At 36.3% G+C, this 21085-nt stretch overlaps 1 protein-coding gene across 1 annotated transcript in view; it reads right to left on the minus strand.

Annotated features, from left to right (window-relative positions):
* MYO16 (myosin XVI) overlaps positions 1–21085 on the minus strand; it is a 404772-nt gene that overhangs the window by 125527 nt on the left and 258160 nt on the right. The gene's annotated exons all lie outside the window — the stretch shown is intronic.

Here is a 21085-nt window from a genome sequence, read left to right on the forward strand (position 1 = left end):
ATATAAAGTATTTACAAGGCTGGTGCACAATCAAACTTTTGAGGTTAAAAGCCAGCTTTGCCCTTCTAACCAGAGGTTTATTACAGATTTTTCTCAGCCTTTGGAGGGAACACTACCAGTGACAGAATACTCCGTATTTCTTTCCTTAAGCTTTTGCTTAAGGCTCCCCACCGCCAACTTTAGCCCTACATGTAAGCTAAAACATCAGGTTTAATTTATACTACTGAGAGTTTTGCCATTCTTGCGCTACCAGAGATTCCCCTTCAGAAGGAAGATGTGAGGAGATCCTCTGATAATTCTGACTGCTTTAAATTCCCCTCCTGCTGGCTAGAGAATAGATCAGCTCTTATCTGCCTGATCCCATGATGATCATCGCTCCCTTAGCAGCTGAATGGGTGACAGGTATACTCAGCATCTCTTAGAACAAAGTAGTAACTAAGTACATAGAGTAGTAAGTGTACAGCCCTTAAGCTGTACTGCTTTGCACACTATGAAGCAAAAGGAAATTTTACAAACCTTCCCAAAAAATGATTAGAAAAGAGAAAGAGAGACACCTAGTGCAGCAGCTAACTCAGGAAAGAAAAAACAGAACCAACATAAAGAGTAGTAGCACAAAAGAGAATAATCAGAAACTATAATACAACAGACTATTGAAAAGAACAGCAATCTAACCTCTACAACAATGTATTTTGGCCCTCTTGATATACGTGTATGGGCCAGATTTTTAAAAGAATTCAAGTATCTTCATACAGCTGAAATCACTAAGAATGAGGTGTCTGAATATCTTATGGGATCTGATTTTTAATTACATCATGCTGAAAATGTAAAAAGATGTTTTATCATTATCATTAAATTATCATTATCATTAAAATACACATTCATCACACAATCTACAATCTTCACAAACGTCACATCAACAAAAGAAGTCCCCACACCTAAATCAAAATAACATCATCACAACACCAACAAAGGTGGACAATTTACACACACTCCACCCCTTATCCCTTCACCACAATTACAACAACAAAAATTCCCCACAATTATTCTGTTCTCTAATAATGTCCGTCCATGATCTGTCACATAAAGATGGGTAAAAATACTGGTTTAAGTACTGACAATTCTTGTTCACAGTCCTATTCTAATTGCACTATAGAGGAGACACGGTTTCAAAATAAAACTCCTCTTACCACAGAAAGTCTGGCAATGCTCTAGTGAAGGTGGTAGCTCTTGTAAAGGTGGCCTTTTATGTGAATGTGTGTAGCTTTTAGAAACACGTGTAAGAATGATTTAGTATTTGCACTTTTCTAACTGCTAATGAGGTTTGTGAGGTATACGCGATGAAATGCAGAGCACATTTTTAGTGGATTGATACCAGATTTACCAGTGTGGATTTCCCTTGGAGTGATAATGGCATAAGTTACCCCAGCAGGTGGGCAGAGGAAGAACGACAGGGGAAAAAAATGTGTGCCTGGGTGCACAAGCACTTTTTCACCCACAGGACAACTCAGTCAGCAGATATCTCAAGTACAAACAAGCCTCAAATCACAGCGGCTAAAGCCGGTGCATTAACACAACCTTTGAGAACGTGGGTCTGTAAGCATCACTGCCAGAGCTCTGCACCATTTCCCTGAGGTTACTAAAACCATTAATTTTGTCCAAATCAGGTAGATACAAATGATAGCACAGCTGTCAAATTAGCTAGAGCAGATGATACAACGTATATGCCAGATTTATGTTTTTTTTCTGGGGCTTTTTACATTGCCTGTGTGTTTCAAAAGGAGGCTAGAATACATCAGATAACTGAATCTGGCATAGAACCTACTGGTATAAAGGTTAATCCAGCAGAAAATTTTCCACTGTTCCGAACGGCTGCATGAGCTTATACCAGCTCAGTGTTGTGCATCATGTGTTGGTAGCATTTTTGATCCATAACTAGATTTACAGCAGCATCTACTCTGCTGTCAAAATATCCTATTGTTGAATGGCTGGAGGAGTTGGAAGCTTATGGCCATTTCTGCAAAGAAGTCTCCTCTCTGGTGTTCTCCCTGAATAGCTCTTCGTCTCTCTCTCTGTGTACTGAGCGGGGAATACTCTTTCCTGTCCTGTGAAGAGAATATTGTATACTTCTCTTATTTAAGCAACCCCATTTAATTAGCTCTTTCTAGCATAGTTAAATTGCTAGTGGGTATCGGCGTAGCGAAAAGGTGTGTGAACACTACCAACACAGGTAGTGGCATAGCAAAGTGACCCAGAACACTCATTCCCTTGGAGGAAAGAGCTGAGCTGTGATATGAACCAACACGCGGCAGTTCTTGCCTTCAGCGCAAGCACTTCTTGCTGATACAGCAGGGGGCAAACTGGGTACCCGCCAAACCAGATGCCTGTGGCTCCAACAACCCGTCCACAAACTGCAGCATCTGCCGGGACGTGCCTGTTGGAAGAGAATCTGACTTTCCCAGTATAAATCTCCTGAAGATTTAATCAGCAGATGTGCTGGTGCCCTTGGAAAGGGCTGCAGTTGGACATTTTCTAAGGTGCACTTGAATTTAGGATCAGTTTCCCCAGTCTAAAAGCAATTAAATTCTTTTATAACATGTCACGAGGACCACTCATTTTCCAAACTATTTAAGGACTAATGAAACATGAAAATTGCATTGAAGATATGCACATTCAACTGTTATATGTTTATAATATAAAGTATATGCATATTAAGGATGGATTAATTGTATAGACTACTTGGAACTGTTGATGGATATCATAGAATTCCCCCCAAATGCAGAAAACATACAGTGTAGCAGAGTGGGGGTACAATATACACTAGCTGTACAAGGAATCACATTTTTCTAATTATTGTTAAGTTCATTCTACCTCAGAAACATAGTGACATTTAGATAGAAATATAAACTATTTATTTTGCTTGTAAAACAGTTCCCTGGCATCTCCTTCTTTCCACCTTAAAGGCCTTGAGGACGAAAAGTACTTGAGACACCCTTTGTATTAATATTACTACTATCACCTATTTATGCTTAAGAACCAGAATCCAGAACCAATTTTAAATTGTCGCCTCTCCTACAAAAAAAGGAAAGGGGAAAGAAATGTGTCACAGACAAAAGTCCTAATAATAATGAAACATTCTTTCATTGCAGATACATCATTATTCCATAAAATGTAAACATTTTTTCAATATGTATAGCTTTCCTCATACTTATAGTGCATTTTTGTCTTTTGACATTCAAGTGGCCTGGAGAGAATTGCATTGCTAGTGATGAAGAGGGATTAAACTGCTTAAAATTTCCATTGTGAACCTACCATGGAGCTTTTAGTTATTATTTTTACTTAGATTTTTCTTATTGCAAACTATAGTGATATAGCCATCATATTTATGAAAACCTATGCTGTTACTAGAGTGTGTGTAATGCTCCTATAAGTTTCCAACAAGGTAGTCTGTGTTCAAATGCAAACCAGACCTGGTGACTCCTGAATTCTTTGTTGCCAAAAATTTTAGTAAAAGAGGTACCACTGCTATACAAGCCAGAGGTGATGTTCCATAATATCCAATGCATGCAGGCTGCACACCAATTGTGGACTTACTTATCATAGTTTTATTAGCCTTACTTGCATATCTCTGTGTGCAAATTCATTCTGCAAATGCACATTCACATTAGCTTACTGTAGCTATAGAAAAAGATTCTCAGATTTTGGCTGAAGTTGAGCCTTTTAGTTGAAGGTAGCTGCTCAGACAAATTATATTTATATCTCTAGTAAAAGTGCCGAACCAAACAGTGTATGCAGTTCTAATAATTAACTCCTTTCTACTGACTGTCTAACCATTTGTTTAAATGCTACCACGTTGACATTTGCATTGGACTAGTACTCTCGACAGACAGCTTATCAGCATACAAAAAAGTTTTAAGGACATGTGATCTGTGACTGTTTATTTTTAAAAAAAGAAGAAACTTACTGATCCACAAAATAGGGTTATTTTAAGAAGATAAACTAATCAATAATTGTAGTATAGTCACTTTAAGTAAAACAATGCTGCATTAGACAGACAATTTATTGAGAAATGTAAAGGAGACTATCTACATAGGTTTTTCTTTATGCTTTTTCTTCCAGCAGTTCTAATTTGCAGCATTGTAGTATTCTCATCCATTCTAGTCTCTCAAAGGAAAAAAAAAAAAGACTATTTAGAAGAAAAAAATCAATGGTGGTAATTTTTCAGTACATTGCTTATCATAGTATACAATTTTTCAACCATCATTCTAATGACATCATAGATCAAATTTTCAGGTAGGGGTGTGACTGGTGTGCCCAAGAATATTAAAAAATACTTACTATGACATTAAATTCTTTATGTATTAAGTGCCCATGTAAGTCAACAATTACCGTACCTGTTTACCTTATCATTCTCATTATAATTGTTACATATAATCATAATTTGTATTATTCAACTTATACCTACAGTAAAGTTCATAATTTTGTACATACATTTCAATATGAAGAAGAAATACATAGGAACAAATGTCAGCTTACCAATACTGAGTTTTTGTGACATATGCATATTTCAAAATGTCTTACATAACCCTACTGGTTAAAAACTTTCTTTAAGGTAATATTGTCTGCTTAGATGATTGAGCAAATAACAAGGAGCGGAGCCTAAAAAGAAAAGTTTGACTATCAATTTGCTGCTCTGCCAAAAACTCAGCAAAGCAATATTTGATTTGGATTAAATTTAAATTCATTTATTTTCTTGTGAACTGCAACCCAATAACATTTAGCATCAAATGAAGTAATCTGCCTTATTCAATATACACAAAACATGCCATTTCATTTCCTTACAAGAAAAGCAAAGGAACTAAAAAGTAGGACTCACAAAATTACTACAGAAGGCAAAAGTGTCTTTTTATTCTCTTTCCTATTACAACTGTTACAATTTTATAAAATCTGTGAAGAGATAAAAAAAAGTTCCACATTTGATAAATAGGGGATTTATTTGGGAAGAGGGTACCCCTTTTCTGGTTACTGTCTCCTAGTCAGCATGACCCACAGAAAAGATTCTGGAGATTCCCCACTCGGTGTGTCAGGCAGTTAATTTAAAAGTGAGTTCAAAGCATCTAGAGCACAAGGGGATATCGAACCTTCATGTTTCACATCCGAGGTAAGAGCTGCAACTTCCCAGTTAGCTCATGCTGAGGCAGAAAATCTTAGCACAGTCCACTCAGGAAGTTTCACCTTCTATCAGTAGGAAGCTCAAGAACACCACAGGCTTTCAAAAATAAGTTTTTCTTGATATTTTGAAGCATAGTCAAAGCAAAGCCAGAAAACAATCACCTTTTGGCCCTGGATTTACTCCCCAATCTTGAAATCTGGCTCACACTCTGATCAGAATTCAATGTACCCATTAACTTCCCGGCTATAGTCATCAAAGTCTACAGACCGTGGTTATCAGCTTTTCAAGGGAGATCTGAACTGTTGAAGTATGCCACATTGGGAACTTTTCTGATCTCTAGCAAATAAAGGTTAACAAATAAATGATATTTTGCACTAATCAACTCTTTAGACAACTACAATCACAAAGTACCCCAAGCTGTATTGTTTGTAGTTAAGTGTGAAAAGAAGACCTTGGTACATAACGCTGACCACAGAGAACCCAAGGCTTGTCACAGGGATCCTGTAGTAGCAAGCCTTCCTAAGGATAGCTAGAAACTTTGATATTTCACTAACAGAGTAAATAAGGCATTACCAAAACACTATCCCAATACCTAACCACTTTGCATTTGTAAAATCTGACACTTGAAATGTTCAAGTATTCTATAAGAACAGCCACTTCATGCCATGTACCTATATACATTATTGCTGTTTATCATACAGAAATAACATTCTGTTATTGTTGTTTAATGAACACTTGTTGTTTAATGAACACCTTAATGAACACTATTGTTGTGTAATGAACACTGTTCATTACAGTGGTTCAGCTCATATCTGTCAGTGAAGCTGTCTGAAAGAGATTAGTAGGTTGTGTCCACTTCATCAGAAATTCCCTTTTGTCAGGACAGTTAAAGTTGGGTTCCAATTAGAGGAGAAGAGGAAGCGTGCTTTTGCCAGATGGACACTTCTTTTCAGAGGGCTTTCCTGAAGTAAGTACATTCTGTCATGAATAATTAAGAGAATTCTTGGTGGGATTATATCATTACGTCATTCTAAGTCACTATAAAAATTTAGGATAAAGCCCTATGATAAAGAAAAGGGATGTTGTTTTTTTTTTAAGTTAGCATCTAGCTGCTTGCTACTTGACTCCTGTCCTGACAGGCAATGAGTGCTGACACATCTGTGTTTTGTTGTAAAGCTTTCTGGGCTATAGCAGGCTTGATATAAGGGAAACATAATACAAAATTAGTTGTTAGTCTTGAACTTTATTACAGCTGATAACTCAGTGCAATAAATGTTGCTTGTGGTAATAAGGATTTCACCAATCACAGTTAACCTCTTCAGTAAAAAAGCTCTGGTTATAGGCGAAGTTTCATTTTCTAATTGCTTATACTTAGAACAATTTACCCATTTGAGGTCTCAGAGTATTCTAAAGTTTCTGGGCTGTGCTCAGACTAGAAACAGAGGACATATCATCTTTAATACAAAAAGAAAAACACAGTAGCAAGGGGCTGAATAAGGTTATTTATGCTAGTTTATTCATCAGAGAAAGTGTCAGAGACCAGATGAAAGCACATTTTGTCAAGGAATTAAGCCAAACGTGAATGAGTACTATAAAGACACAATTCAACTAAGAACAATTATAAAATAAGACAAAGGGATAACAATGTACAGATTCAGGACAGGTAAAGGCAGTGGATCATCAGAAAAGCATTTATCATAAACTAAATGAGAGTCAAGTATGCCTTGATATTGCAAAAAATTAATCATCATATGCAACACCCTTATTTACACATGCCAATACAAGAGGCATAAAATACTTAGCACGGTAAAGCTTCAACTGGAGTATTCTGTGTGATTTTGGGCATCCCATTTCAGGGAAATCAGGATCAGTTAGAGAAAATCCAGAGGAAAGCAATAGAAAAATGTCTTAAAAAAATGACATAGAGCAAAAGAGTTCATTAAATGTAGCCTACAGAAGACTGAGAAAAATATTGCAAAGAGGAAAAGTCCTACAGTCCTTTGGGCCCAAAACCATGAACATGGAAATACCACTACTTTACACAGCTGACCTGAGGGACGCAGAAAAATAGCACAGTAGAGCATGAAACAGACCTTAGAGAAATGAGCCAATTTCAAGGAGATGCAAAATGTGAAAATGCCGTAATAGAACTAATACGAAGATAATTTCCAACACTCACTTCTGGATTTTGATACTGCATTTCTATCAAGTTTGCAAAGGATATCAAACTGGGGGGGAACAGCCAATATGCTGGAGGGTAGGGCTGCCCTTTACAGGCTGAAGGAATGAGTCAACAGGAACTTCATGAAATTCAGCAAAGACAAGCCCAAAGTCCTGCAGTTGGCAAGGAATAAACCCTTGCAATGATGAGCCGGAGAGCAGTTCTGGGGAAAAGGCCCTGGGGGCCCCGAGGGCAGTGAGCTGGGCAGGAGCCAGCAATGAGCCTGGGCAGCAGAAATGGCCAGCAGCATCCAGGGCTGCATCACCAGCAGCAATGCCAGGAGACTGGGGTTGTTTCCCCCTGCCCAGCACTCACTGTGAGACCACATCTACATATTGCAGCCAGCTTTGCACATGCACACACACACACACACTACACAGAAGATACTGCTAAAGTGGGGTGAGATCAGTGGAGGGCCATCTCAGTGGTTGGGGCTGGAGGCATCATGTGGGAGGCTTGTTGAGTGAGCAAGGCTTGTTCAGCCCAGGGAAGGGAAGGCTCCAGAGACACAAACGTCCTTGGAGTTTTTCAAGACTCGACTGGACAAAGCTCTGAAACACCTGATCTGATCTCACAGCTGGGCCTGCTTGGAGCAGGCGGTGCACTAGGGACTTCCTGAAGTCCCTGCCAAAATGAATTACCCTATGATCCTATGAAACACATTTAACCTATTTCTCAGATCTGTCGGGGGTTTTTTGAACCTCATATAAAAACAGTAATTTTGGCCACAGAAGAGTGGGAGACCAAGAAAAGGTAGGTCTCGAATTGCTGGGAACATTGCCTTGACCTTTGGACAGTTCCTAAAACATAAAAATTGAACATAGCTCTTCGAGCCATAAGATATCTGAGGACAAATAAGTTTTATTTAGAAATTTACGTTGTTTAAAATCTGAAGAGATGACAGTGTTCTAAAATCAGAACAATCTTAAACATCAGAGCCCTACCAAAGGATGAGTCAAAATAGGAAGTGAGTATTTGTGCACTGCAACTCCTCTGCTTAGGCCAGCAACCCTTCTCACTAGTTTATCTAGCAGTTAAAATAGCACAGCATTATTATTTTATGAGGAGAAAAATGTATTCTCACTTTGGAAATAAATATTTGGATCCCAACTTCTAAATAGTCTTTCTTTTTTTAAAATTTTAGAAATCTTACCTTTTAAAGAAATTAAATTTTAAGAAAAGATGATATGAACAATTTACCATCAGAAAATTTCCAGACACTTTGATCACCTTCTATGAACCAGAAACCAAAGGATTTTTTTTTTAGGGTTTTTTTTGTATCTTCAAAATATCTGGAGAAATAGTATTATTCTAATTCAGAAGATTTCCATCTGTTATTTTAGAAAGAGCTGGGGCACAGGGCCAAACTCCTGAAATTTAGGAAGATATCCCATGTAAGCTGTATCAAAATAATTGTCAGGATACATACTGTGACCACCACTAACATCTCCAAGCTAATTCAACTTAGCTTGATTTTGTATCTAGACAATAAATGGTTTGTACCTTCCGCATGAAATTATTCATTCATAAGTCTAGCAGGATGACTGAAAAATAATCCTTTCTTGCACAAAAACACTCAGGGAGGAAAAGATTTTTATTCTACTGGGCTTCCAGGCAAAGGCATACACTAAATGAGTTCAATGTTACTTTATTTAAATCTTAGTTCTTATGTGTATGAAGTGGGGAAAAAGATAGGGCAGAAAGTCACTACAGAAACTTGGCTTATTCCAAATATCATCCTGAGGCAGAAAATCACAAGTTTAAAGATTCAGGAATGATAGAATCATCTTCCTGGTAAGAACTGGGAACACGAATGCGAACGCAGCTAAAACAGTCCTGGCATTAGCTTATGAATCAGTTAAGTTTTCTCTTTCTTTTGTGTAGCTGTTGCAACAGATTTTCAAAGAACCTGTCTGTTTGAACAGTAGATCCTGTCTTGATACAAAGAGTTGGACCAGATCTCTGGAGGCCCCTTTCAAACCAAGGGCAAAAGAAAATATTATCTTTCTCTGTTTATATTCCTTTAGTTGGTGAAAGAAAAAAAAAGAAAAAAAAAAACCACATGAGAAGAGCTGAATGTCATAATCTGAGATATCAGGGTAACTGGTTCCTGTGAGGAATTACAACTTTTATGGTATGCTTTCTTCTTCTGATCCACTTGCCCACGTGTCATTTCTCTGCTACTAGTAGGATTTCTCTTAGCTAACCCCTAGAGAAACAGAATAGTATCAACTCCTATTCTAGCACAATTGACCACACTATCTAGTACATTTATTTTGCTAAAAGGAGTTTAGGATTATTGGGTAAAGAATTCACATGGAAGCAGTGAAGAATAAATATTTAACATAAACAAATAACTAAATACAGGACTCAGTATCAATACTTAAATATGCAATACAAGCCACTGAAGAACCTGTTATGAATCAGAAATTCTGGATTTTGTCTATAAATTCCTTATTTCTTTTATAAAAATGATGTACAAATAAAACTCTTAATATTCATTCACTAATTCAAAATAGGTATTAAAACTGAGATCCTGATACTTCATATTTATTTATACAAGCCAGAACTTTTTTATTCTCACTTAAAGAACAAAAAATCTACACTTTTTTTTTTTAATATCATGCTGTAATCATGTGGAAACCTGTCATGCATTAATTCTCCAAAACCATTATGTGCTGTCCAGTTACAGAAATTCAGAACAGAGAAATGAAATCAGGCTGTTTCAAAACACCATCTTCATCCTAGATACGATTTTCTGCATACCTCTCCCCTCACACAGAGGTATCCAAATTCTTTGTAATTGTGGTGACAGGCAGGAAATAGATCTGACTTGTCACTTGCTTTGCATGAGCTGGTTGACGAGTCAGCTTTATAGGCAACTGGTAGGAAATACTGTGTTTATATCCTAGAGGAGAGCACATCACTTAGACTGAATGGATTCAGATATGCCTATCAGAAGCATTTATACACTTCTGGTCTTGTAAAGGTTTTTATTATAGCTTGACCTTAGTTAAAATGTGTCATTAAAAAATGCACACAAGTATCCTCTCAGTGCTAGCTTCTATAAAATGTCGCATCAATTGTTCTAAAAACACAGACCATGCACATCATGACATCATATTTAATGCTTTCAGGCCACTGGAACAACAAGAAAGATTTTATTTTTTTCTGGCCAGGTTTACATGTACTGTGAAGTAGAATAATGATTTATTCCACCACTGTATATTGTCTCAATTCAGCAAAACATTTATGCGTAACTAACTTCAAACCTGTGCTTCAACCCACTGATTTCAGTTGAATCTTAGTATCGTAATAAATGTTAATATCAAGCACAACTGGAAGTTATAGGTTGACACCCTATGTTGAGCTTTGATTCACTATGAAAGAAAGAAAGGCAGATGAGATGTTTAAGTGAGACAACAGGAGATAAGCAGTACTGGAGACCTAGATTTCAAGCTGCCCTAAGCATTGCCTACATAATTTCTAGGCATATCACCTTATCATACATTTACTTCTACACAATGCAATGAAGTATTACACAAAGATTCCTGAACTATAGCTATATGACCGAGGTGTAGTACAGAAAGCACGATAAGTGAGGCTAATGACCTCAGACGGACCACTGCCCCAACACAGCTATTTTTGCACGGCACCATCTGAGGTGTCTCTGCTATACTCCACAATGAGCCACAGAGACCTATCTTTTGCCTCTACCTGTCTTTATATAAAGTCTAAAACAAAGCCAGTTTTAATTGGACTTTTCTTATTATAAAATCTTCATTAATTGATGCTTTGTTGCTAGAAAATTCTCAAGAGAGACAACGTCACAGGAGGATGAAGCAGTATTTCATAATCAGGTTCCAGCTTTAACACAATCAATATGCATGTTGTGGGTGTCATTTAATGTGACATTGTATTAAGAAGCATGGATTAACAAGCTAAATCCCTTCCTTCCCCTTATTAGTGCTGCCCAATGAACCATGTACCTGCACAATCATGTGAAAAGCGTGTGGCTTTTGCCTTTGCAGTCCCCATCCCTCCTTCCCATCCAGCTCAGGGTAGTAACCCCGATTAAGCACAATGGTCGTCACTGAAAATTCAATATTATCAGATTGGTTAACTTTTCTTTTAAGATAAGGTGGAAATTATGGTATCTCAGATATGTGTTAGTTCCAGACAAAATATAACTGTTTATAAACCAGTTTTCTTACAACTAGGTCAGTCTTCTGTCCTCACATTAAATATTTATGAAGTCTTTCTCTGAAATACACCGAATTTTTCTAAAAGGTTAGCTATTCCTGTGACTACTTGCTAAATCCCAAGACTTAATTTAGGTATAACTAAACATTGAACTTAAGGACTGTTTTGCCAGACTGAGAATGAATTACTTCATAGCTTTACATATGTTTTTAAAAATGTTTTAAAAACTGCTGGGATGAAGGGTATTGAGTGTATAAAACCAAGACATGACCTTTCAAAAATAAATTCCACTAATCTCTACTATATTTGCAAAGTCACAGAATAAGAAATTACAACAAACATTTTTATTTCTTTAGATCTCTCATGTGAATATGAGAGGACAATGTATTCTGCTTAGTGAGGAAAAGCTGCCTTGCACTCAGCACTGTTTGATATGTAAACAGAAATGAGATAAAGACAAAGCAAAACAGTTGACATCAATGAAGTAAACAACATTTACAGAACATGATAATGAATAGCTTCTGGCTTTTTTCTCTGAGGGAAAAGGGGCATATTTTACCGCCTTTTTTCCCTTTGTCTCCAGCTTTTAAACCTATTCCAATCTGAACAAATTTTACATCCTTTGAACCATGTTATGCAGTAGCACTGAGCTGGAGTTACTGCTAACTGTTTAAGTGCACAGATTTCTGGTCATGACTAGTGCAATAAAGCACCAAAACTGGCATTTCAAAAATAGGAATAACTTTGTTGATGCCAAGAGGTAAAGTATCAGCATGATATTAATAAATTAAACATTGCAGACAGATTTGGTGATAGCCAGAATGCAGCTCTTATTTTTATTTTTCTGAACTAGGAAAATCACATGTTAAGATACATCTTTTGTAAACTGGTTTCAGCACAGAAAGCTTATATTAGCCTGTGTGTTGCTCAGTAAATAGTTTTGCCTTGACGTTTTCATAAGACAAAATTTCAAATAATTCTGTAAGTGTACCTGTACTATGAAGTACATAAGTTTTTACAGACAGTGGATATACTCAAATGGAAAGCAGAGGAATAAAGCTTGGTCTTTATTCTCAAAATGCCAAATGTCTTTAGGCTAAACTCAGGTACATTTTTATTATTATTATTATATTGATATTCCTCTGGAATAGGTTTAATCTGAGACTCAAGCCTTCTGTTCTTAAAATTACATAAAAACGTAAATCTGGGATAATTCCATTAAATAAAAAAATGAATGCACAACAGGAGTGACTCAAAAAAGAATTTTTCACACCTCTGGTGACATTAAAAGAAATAATAAAGGCAGTATACCTTGTAGTGCTGTTTCTCTGACTCATATCATTCTGTATTTTATAGGACAGAATCACTCAGGAGATCATAATTCTGTGAACTATCACTTTACAAGCATAATTTTGAAGTTGAATATACATTAAATAAGGAGCATAATGATGATGATTGATGATGATGATGACGATGATGGTGACGACAAAAAAGTAGCAAATATTGAGCCTTGCTGAACATGTAAAGAAAATAAGTCAGTCTGCATGCAAGTGCAAACTGGTCCAATCCATGTCCTGAAATGCTTCAGAAATTGTGTTTGAACTTTGCTCCTACAACCAAGAGTAATTTTGTATTCCTGTGTTCAGACTTACTTTGGCACTAGTTGCCAGGCAGATGTCATTAAGTTTATGAGCCTCAAGGCATTTCTCCGCCAGCGTTTGCTACTTTTAAAATGCTGATTCATTAAACAAAACTTACTGGGTTAAGAGCCACAGTATCAGATCTAAAATTTAAAATGTGCTCTGGGTACCTGCTTATAACTTCCACCAGGATCCAGTTAAAATGTTGATAATATACTTCAAAATTATTTCCTATAAACACTGATTGTAGTTCATGGATCAGTTTCAGATCAGCTGATTTACAAGAAGCCCTCTTCTTCCCATGTATGCAGGCATGGCCACGTGTATTCAGGTATGTATACTAAACGAGTCATTCTGTACAGCAAGATCCCTTTAAAGCCCTTTAACTTGACCAAAAAACGGTTAAGGCCCCCCCAAGACAATAGTCACTCTAGTGACTTTTGGAATACTGGGAAATACACATCATTTACACAAAAATGAGACACTTTTAAGGAGGATTAATATAATTAATTAATCAATAACAATTATTTACCTATCACAGGCTAAGAAAGTCTCACACAATACGAGAATATGAGTTGGTGCAGTAGCTAACTTTACCCACTTGTTCTACAAAGCAAGAATATTCTTCTTGCTACTTTAGATGGAGTAAATACGTATGTATTTATGTATGTTATCTATTTAGCAATCAACCAGCCACAATCATTAGTGGCCATCCCCTTAACGTAAGCAGCAGGTCCCGATTTTCACACAGCCAAGCAAGTTACATGGCGCTGAACAGAGCGTTCAGTTCTGGCAAATTCACGGCTGCTCTCCCATGCTCAGCGAGACCTGCCTTGCCTCCCCCTGCTCTGGGACCCATTTCTGTCCCAAGTGTGTTCCAGGACCGCCAAAAATGGGAACAGAATGGATGCGTGTGTGTGTTTCTCACATCTTCTCAGAACTCCCAGTAAAATTATGCCGGATGAAAGCTCAGAAATGAACTACTTCTGACATTAAATTTCCCATGGTGTCTTCCATTGCCTCTCATAAGGCAGAAAGTACTAAAGACCCATAAGCTGTATGCTCAGCGAACCTGAAGTAAACTTTACAGGTTGCACATTGAGAACTCGATTGAAGGGCTGCATCTAAGCAGGTTACTTCTGTGCTGAAGTTACACTGACTTTACACTGTATAAAAGGAACTGGCCTTCCTAAATCAAGAGAATTTGCAGATTTACTTCAGTACTTTCATTGTTTGTGCATCCATATAGGACAAAGAGACTCCCTGTTGAGTCTTACTGCTAAAATCTACACTGTGTTTACACATAGGGATTTGCAGTTTGTGCAATTTAGTTCTGTAGGCAAGCTAGGTTTGTATCCAAATACACTGTTTTTCTAAATAAAATGAAAAAATAAAATAAAATAAAATAAACACAGAAGAAAGATGATAGCAGAATAAATTATGCCTCAGAGTAGCCCTTTTTTTCCCCTAAGACATACGGGAACCTGGAATGGGAGGAGATTGGAGAGGATTACAATTGCATGTTTAAAAAACAGGCTCCAGAATAAACTACAGAACCATAAAATTTGATAAGATGTTCCCATTTGTTCCAGTTTTGACTTAAGGACCAACCTAACTCCATAACATACTAACTGAAGTTAAGTTCATCATAGTTGAACATCTCATACATATTTTATTCGATGCTGCTCCATTCCTCTTAATTGCTACCTGATTGAGGAGTCCTGTTTAAATAGGGGATTAGGTCTGGAAATATGGCAAATAAACATAATGGAGATGAAAATATAGTAGGAAAGCGATCACTGAGAGCATGATGGAAATGAGGAAAGGACTACAGGTACAAGAAAGTACAGATGCATCTCTAATAGTGAATCTGATTTCTCTAGCTGCACCTGGAACCAAAGGCATGACTTATAAAGAAGAAAACACAAAAAAATACTTGGAAATATTAGGATAAAAATGTACAATCTCTAGCAGTGGAAGTTTTAACCCATCTGGATTTGGAACAGGGAAGTGATAGAAAATACAGCCCAAGTGAACAATGATTTCAATAGAAAAACATATCAAAGAAGGGTCATATTGACTTTCTCTGCGTTTTATTCATTACTGGAAAATTTTAATGACATAGGACAGTCGCCAATTGTTTTCCAACAAATTATTCCACTAAATAAATTATTTTCCTATGTAACAGTATCATTTTCATTATTCATTTTTACTGTGAAAGGCCACAGGTTTTTTTTTTACAAATGATTAGCACTGTTCTTAGTCTTCGTAATCCTCATCTTGGGTGAACAAAACAGATCATGAAACTGGCATCAGTGTACCAGCATGAAAATAAGCACTGCAATTACTGTGTAAGTTTAATACTAAGCTGGAACACCAGCTTGGTAAACTGATTTCTACCCATTTAATGATTTGGTTATGTTAAAATTTCGTAAAGCTTAAAGCAGAAATTAGAAGGTGCCAGCATTTGTCATAAGCCATAAATTACACTTCTCTGTAATTATGGTTACAAATGCAGTTTGTTTGTCAAATGGTATTTCTACATTGTTTCAGTGCCCTTTTCCATCATTTTAGTCAGTAGAAAATTTCTACTAAGTTTTTTATTTCAGAAGACTTTCTTGATTTGCATAGTTCTTTGTGCAGACTGGATTTGTTCTAACAATGTTTCTCACCTCTATTATTACTATTCAAGGAATGTTGAAACTTCAGATCAGATAAGCAGAGGCTTTATTAGCACAGACAGGTCACAGACCAAAATGGCGTGTCAGGAAGCACAGAACCTCATACATGTTTCTTCCTTGAAACACTCTGAACTACTCCCATTCAGCTCTCCCCAGGGTGTCTCCTTGTCTGATCCAGAGTGCTGTTTGCACAGATCTGATAAAAATACAGCTTTCTCTCGTTAGACAGGCTAATATAAGTGTGGAAATTACTAAGCATCCCCAAAACACCTGTACTATTTTACATCTGTTGGCTGCCAATCAAAGGTGACTTGAAACTATTGAAACTATACTTGAAACTATTTTTGTTTACTTTTGATATCAACCACTGAGTACATCAAATTTCGTATGATTTATGTTGTCCTGTACTAAGCTGCAGCAATAACTTTGTGCTGTGCTGGAATCACAGCAACTTTGTGCTGTGATTCCAAGAGATGTGTCCTAAACTAACTGGAGATAAACAAGACCTATATGTAGAATAAAGAAGTTCCAAAGATCATCTGGGTAATGGGTGATTCAGTACAAGATATTCCTGCACCATTCTGTCCAGCATTATGTTGCATAAAATAATTTTAGAAGCCAAGACTGATGGAGCTGCCATTTTTAGGAGCTGTATAAAACTGAGATCCTAACGTCTTCTGGTCATTAGCACTCAATTAACATATGCAGAAGACTTTGGTTGGTTACTTGTAGGCTTTAGACAAAACTCAGTTTGAGTAGTTATATTTTAACTACAAAAAATCTGTGTGCAAATCCAGCAGGAATCAAAGGAAACTGTGAATGGCACTAACCTGACCCAATCAGGTTTAACCTCAGGGTAGAGGTAATTTTGAGTTATGATTAATGAAAAAAACTACAGGAAGACTATGCTACACTTTGGGTTGACCTTGCCTGACTTTCCCAGAGAGAGCTGGCTAGACTAATTGTAAAGTTACTCCAGTGCAGTGAAAAATTCAAGCTAGCTCAGGGAGCTCAGTGAAGAAAGTAAGTTCAAACAACGGTGAGAGGTTATTGCCTCTCTTAGATCTAACATTAAGTTGAGATGAGCTGGGTTCAGTGACTGGGGCTTCCGTATGCCAATAACAATTTCTTAAATGACCCATTCCTGAATAGAAATTCATCTACAGTAATTGTATTAGGATGATTCTAAGAGTGACTTTTGAAATATAAATTGCAGAGCTATATTATCACTCTAGATTTATGCAATGTAATAGCTAAGTGGTTTCAGGAGCTGAATCCACTGAATCTCCCCCCACATATGAGACGATTAGCATCCTAGTAAAGTGCAGAGACATATTTTGTACTTAAACTAAAAGCCAAATGAGCTCCTCTACCATTTTTATAAGTGAGTAATCACATCTACTTTTAAGCTAGCTTTTCTACGGCAATTTCATCCCTTGGAGCTACATTCATTTTCAGTCTGACGTGAAATACTGGTGGGCTGCCTAAACAGTCAGCACTTAATTTCTTCAACAGAGGACCAAATTTCACCTCAATATATATATAACTTCCATGGATCTCTGGAGTTTTCTTTTTTCTAACAAAAGGTTGAACTTGGCCCAGAAACTTTAAGGTGTAAGATATTCATCAACAGAATTCACAACAAATTGGAAAGTCATCTGGTTCATGTTATATTTATTTTTGCATTTTCTTTCTCCATTTCAAGCAATTTATTCCAAACAATGTTTTCTTGTATGTTTAGTTTTCTGTTAAAACTAAGACAGATGTATGTTCTGTCTTCAGTAGACTCTATAGGTCCCGGTGCTCTTAATTACCAAGTTTGTTTCTTTCTCTTGGATTAAACAGATTTCATTTTTTCCTGCCTCCTACTCTTTATCTTTCATGCCACAGACAGATTATTCTCCTCTTATTTTCTGCTTGTGTTTCCATATCATGCTTACCCCAAAGGAGACAAGAAAGACAAAGCCTCTCTCAATCAAAGAAGTAGCAAATGGTATCATGCCAAGTCAAATGAAGTAAAACGCAAGTTTGTGGATTAAGACTAAACATGCTGAAGTAAACTGTCTAGAGCTATAAAAAGGCAAAAGTCAAAGTGGATTTATATGGTCTGATGTTATTTTTTCTGTTCCGAACTGCTCACTGGCACTGAGAGAATGTAAAATACCAAAGATTACCAGATATCTGAGTTCCTTTAGAACTATAGAGAAATACAAGGAGGAGTGCCTTGGCTCTACCATACCACCCTAAACATACAATTTATTCCTGAAAAAACATCTCATTTGTTCATTTACACAGTTAGTTCTATACCTTCAGCTTGTTAGAATTATGATGAAAAACAGTTGTTGAAAAGAGAGGTAATCGTAATGAATGATTTCTTTACCTCTGAGAGTCTGCCATTGGAGTGCTGTACATCCTCTGCCACTATTCAATCAATATGTATGAAGAATAATGCAATGAAGAGGGGATTGTTAACGTCAAATGAAAGAAAATACCCAGAGGAATATGAGTTTCAGATTTACACTCTCAAACAAAGCAGAATTTCTATAGCATTTATTCTGAAAGCCAGACAAATAACAAGTCCACTTGGGACCTAAGACAAAGACACTGAGCTAAGGCTCAGACTTATTTTACTACCTTTACTTCGTTAAATAAAAATTATTTTTGGATTTCATGTAAATTAATGATTATTAAACATCATTGGAGCTATATTTTCTTAAAGGATCCTTTGGGAATAAAGCAGTAATGTCAAAAGTAGCTAACATTGAAACTGGAATAAATAAATTAAACATCAAAATCCAAAGCTAATGTACCTCTGCTTTCAAGTAGAAAAATACTGTTCTGGATATCTTGACATGTAATTAGAATGCAAGTCTGCAGGTGTGTATGTAACTAACCCTGAATTCAGGATGAACCACTCAAACCAACTGCACAGCCAGATACTCAAAACAAATATTGTGAAATAAAGTTAATAACATAGAAGTATACTTTATGCATGAGGTGTAGGTATCTGCAAATAGAAAAATAACCACTTAATTTGCAAAATAAAGCAGATGACACAAATGAATATTTCAGTTTTGTTTTGAAAACCTAAGCTGTGATCCTGATTATACCTTCTGTAATTGCAGTGCTAACCTTCTAGTATGCATCTTGTAGGACACAACTATGCACAAATATCTCACAGAAAGAAGGGGTTTAAGATAGAGGAAATGCAGTGAATTTTCAGAAAGATACTGTACAATATTAACTTTAATGCTGACTCTATTTTTAGCTATTTCCTGAATGTTAAGGTGCGCAGTTATGATCTTAGGGAGGAAGTTTTAGCCTACATGGTCCAGACATCATACCTGCCCTGATAAAAAACGGGGCAGGTATGATGTAAAATATGAGAGTCTAAGCCTAAAATATGAGAGACTAAGCCTAAAAGCTTGGCTGAACAGAAGTGAATTACATGAATAAGAAAAATAAGATGAATTAGACCACAGAGTAACACTTTAAAAAATAAATATTGGATGCAAAAAAACTCCAAACTTAATTACATTGTTGTATTTTTCAATCTCAGATATATCTGAAAACTTGTATTGTAAAATGTAACATTAGAATTAGATAAAATTAGTTCTGGTTAATCAATATCACTTTAAATCACAAAGATGTCTCTTAATACAACATATAATATATTTTCTGGTGTCCATCCTTAACAAAACTGAGTTAGTCATGATTATTACTATCCAGCATAACAAATCACACACCTCAGCCATTTACTGGTGTTGCCTCTCAACTCTTCCTTCTTTGAAGTGTAAAGAACAACACTGATGCTTGAAGATCATGCTCCAAGAGATTAATGGAGCCTGAATTTCAAAGAAAGAATAGGTCAACAAAAAGAGAGCTAAGGAAAAAAAAAATGGTTTTTTTGGTTCAATTCCTGTTCATTTCTGGGAAGGAAAAAGAGAAAAACAAGTTGAATAATCTCATGAACCCTATTTACTCAGAAAACCTGCATGAATGAGGAAGAAAAAGGAAAATTGAAGAAGGTAAGAGTACTGGGGTAAAGGCTGTTACCAGTTGAAATAAAAGGGAAGTGGAGGCTGAAGTTATAAGAGGGCAGGGAAAAATACATTAAACAGAACAATGTGAAAGCACATTTTGCTGGAATATACATATGTTATATATGCAGTAAAGAAGATTTGACCTAAAAAAAAAATCAGTGAAAAAATTCAGACATCAGTAAACACAGGGTAAACAGGAAAAGAATAAATGGTGTGCAGCAAAAGTAAACAAAACAAAACAAAACAAAGCAAAAGACAATAGAGAAAATTTAGACAATTCTTTTGATGTTGAAATTATTCCAGGTTACATAGATATAAAACTCACTGCAGCAAGTTTAAACCTGCTCCAGAATCTCAGACAAATATATCTGCTTCTCCTCTCTCCATTACCTTTCTAATAACTAGCTGGTGTAGTTTAGCTGTCAGACCTCACTGGAATCTAAGTAAATGAAATTGCCTCATTTAATTTGGAATCTACAGATCTTGTTCTTAAAATAGTACTACTGGTTGCGAACCCGTTTTTCACAGTAGTATTGTATGAGGACAGCTAAGAAACAAATGTTCACAGTTAAAGCTTTTCACTGGACAGCTGAAATATAAGTAAATCATAAGAGGAAGATGTAAACTGATTGAAGTGTATAATTTTTATATTATTTGCTACCACATAGTTTAAAAAAGAAAAAACAAACCCAAACTATTTTCACTTTTACTTAAGGCTTCACCTATCCATATTCACTTATTGTACTGAAATGAATTCCAGCAAAATTAACTGAGAGTTAACTCCCTCAGTTTTTGAAATCTGTGTTTGAAACTGCATCTTCACATTACCCCATTATTTAGAAAGTTTGTCAATCATGCTTGAAAAGTCTTTATACCCCAATGGTCCTTTGCTGTCTAGGCGTGCTAATATACATAGCTTGCGCTACATGTGTCACTGCATTGTCTTGTAAGTGTTAATATATTTAAAATGCAAGCTTTCTGGAGAAAAGGAATGTGCTGCATGTAATCAAGTTAGGACAGGAAAACTTGCACAGTATCAAAAAAATACAGATTTACTTGTTCAACCAGAACTTGAATGTTTGTTTCCAATTTAAGAGACCTTTGGAAGAGAAGAGAGAACAGGGAAG

Source organism: Mycteria americana, chromosome 1 (assembly GCF_035582795.1).
Source record: "Mycteria americana isolate JAX WOST 10 ecotype Jacksonville Zoo and Gardens chromosome 1, USCA_MyAme_1.0, whole genome shotgun sequence".
Classification (NCBI taxonomy): domain Eukaryota; kingdom Metazoa; phylum Chordata; class Aves; order Ciconiiformes; family Ciconiidae; genus Mycteria; species Mycteria americana.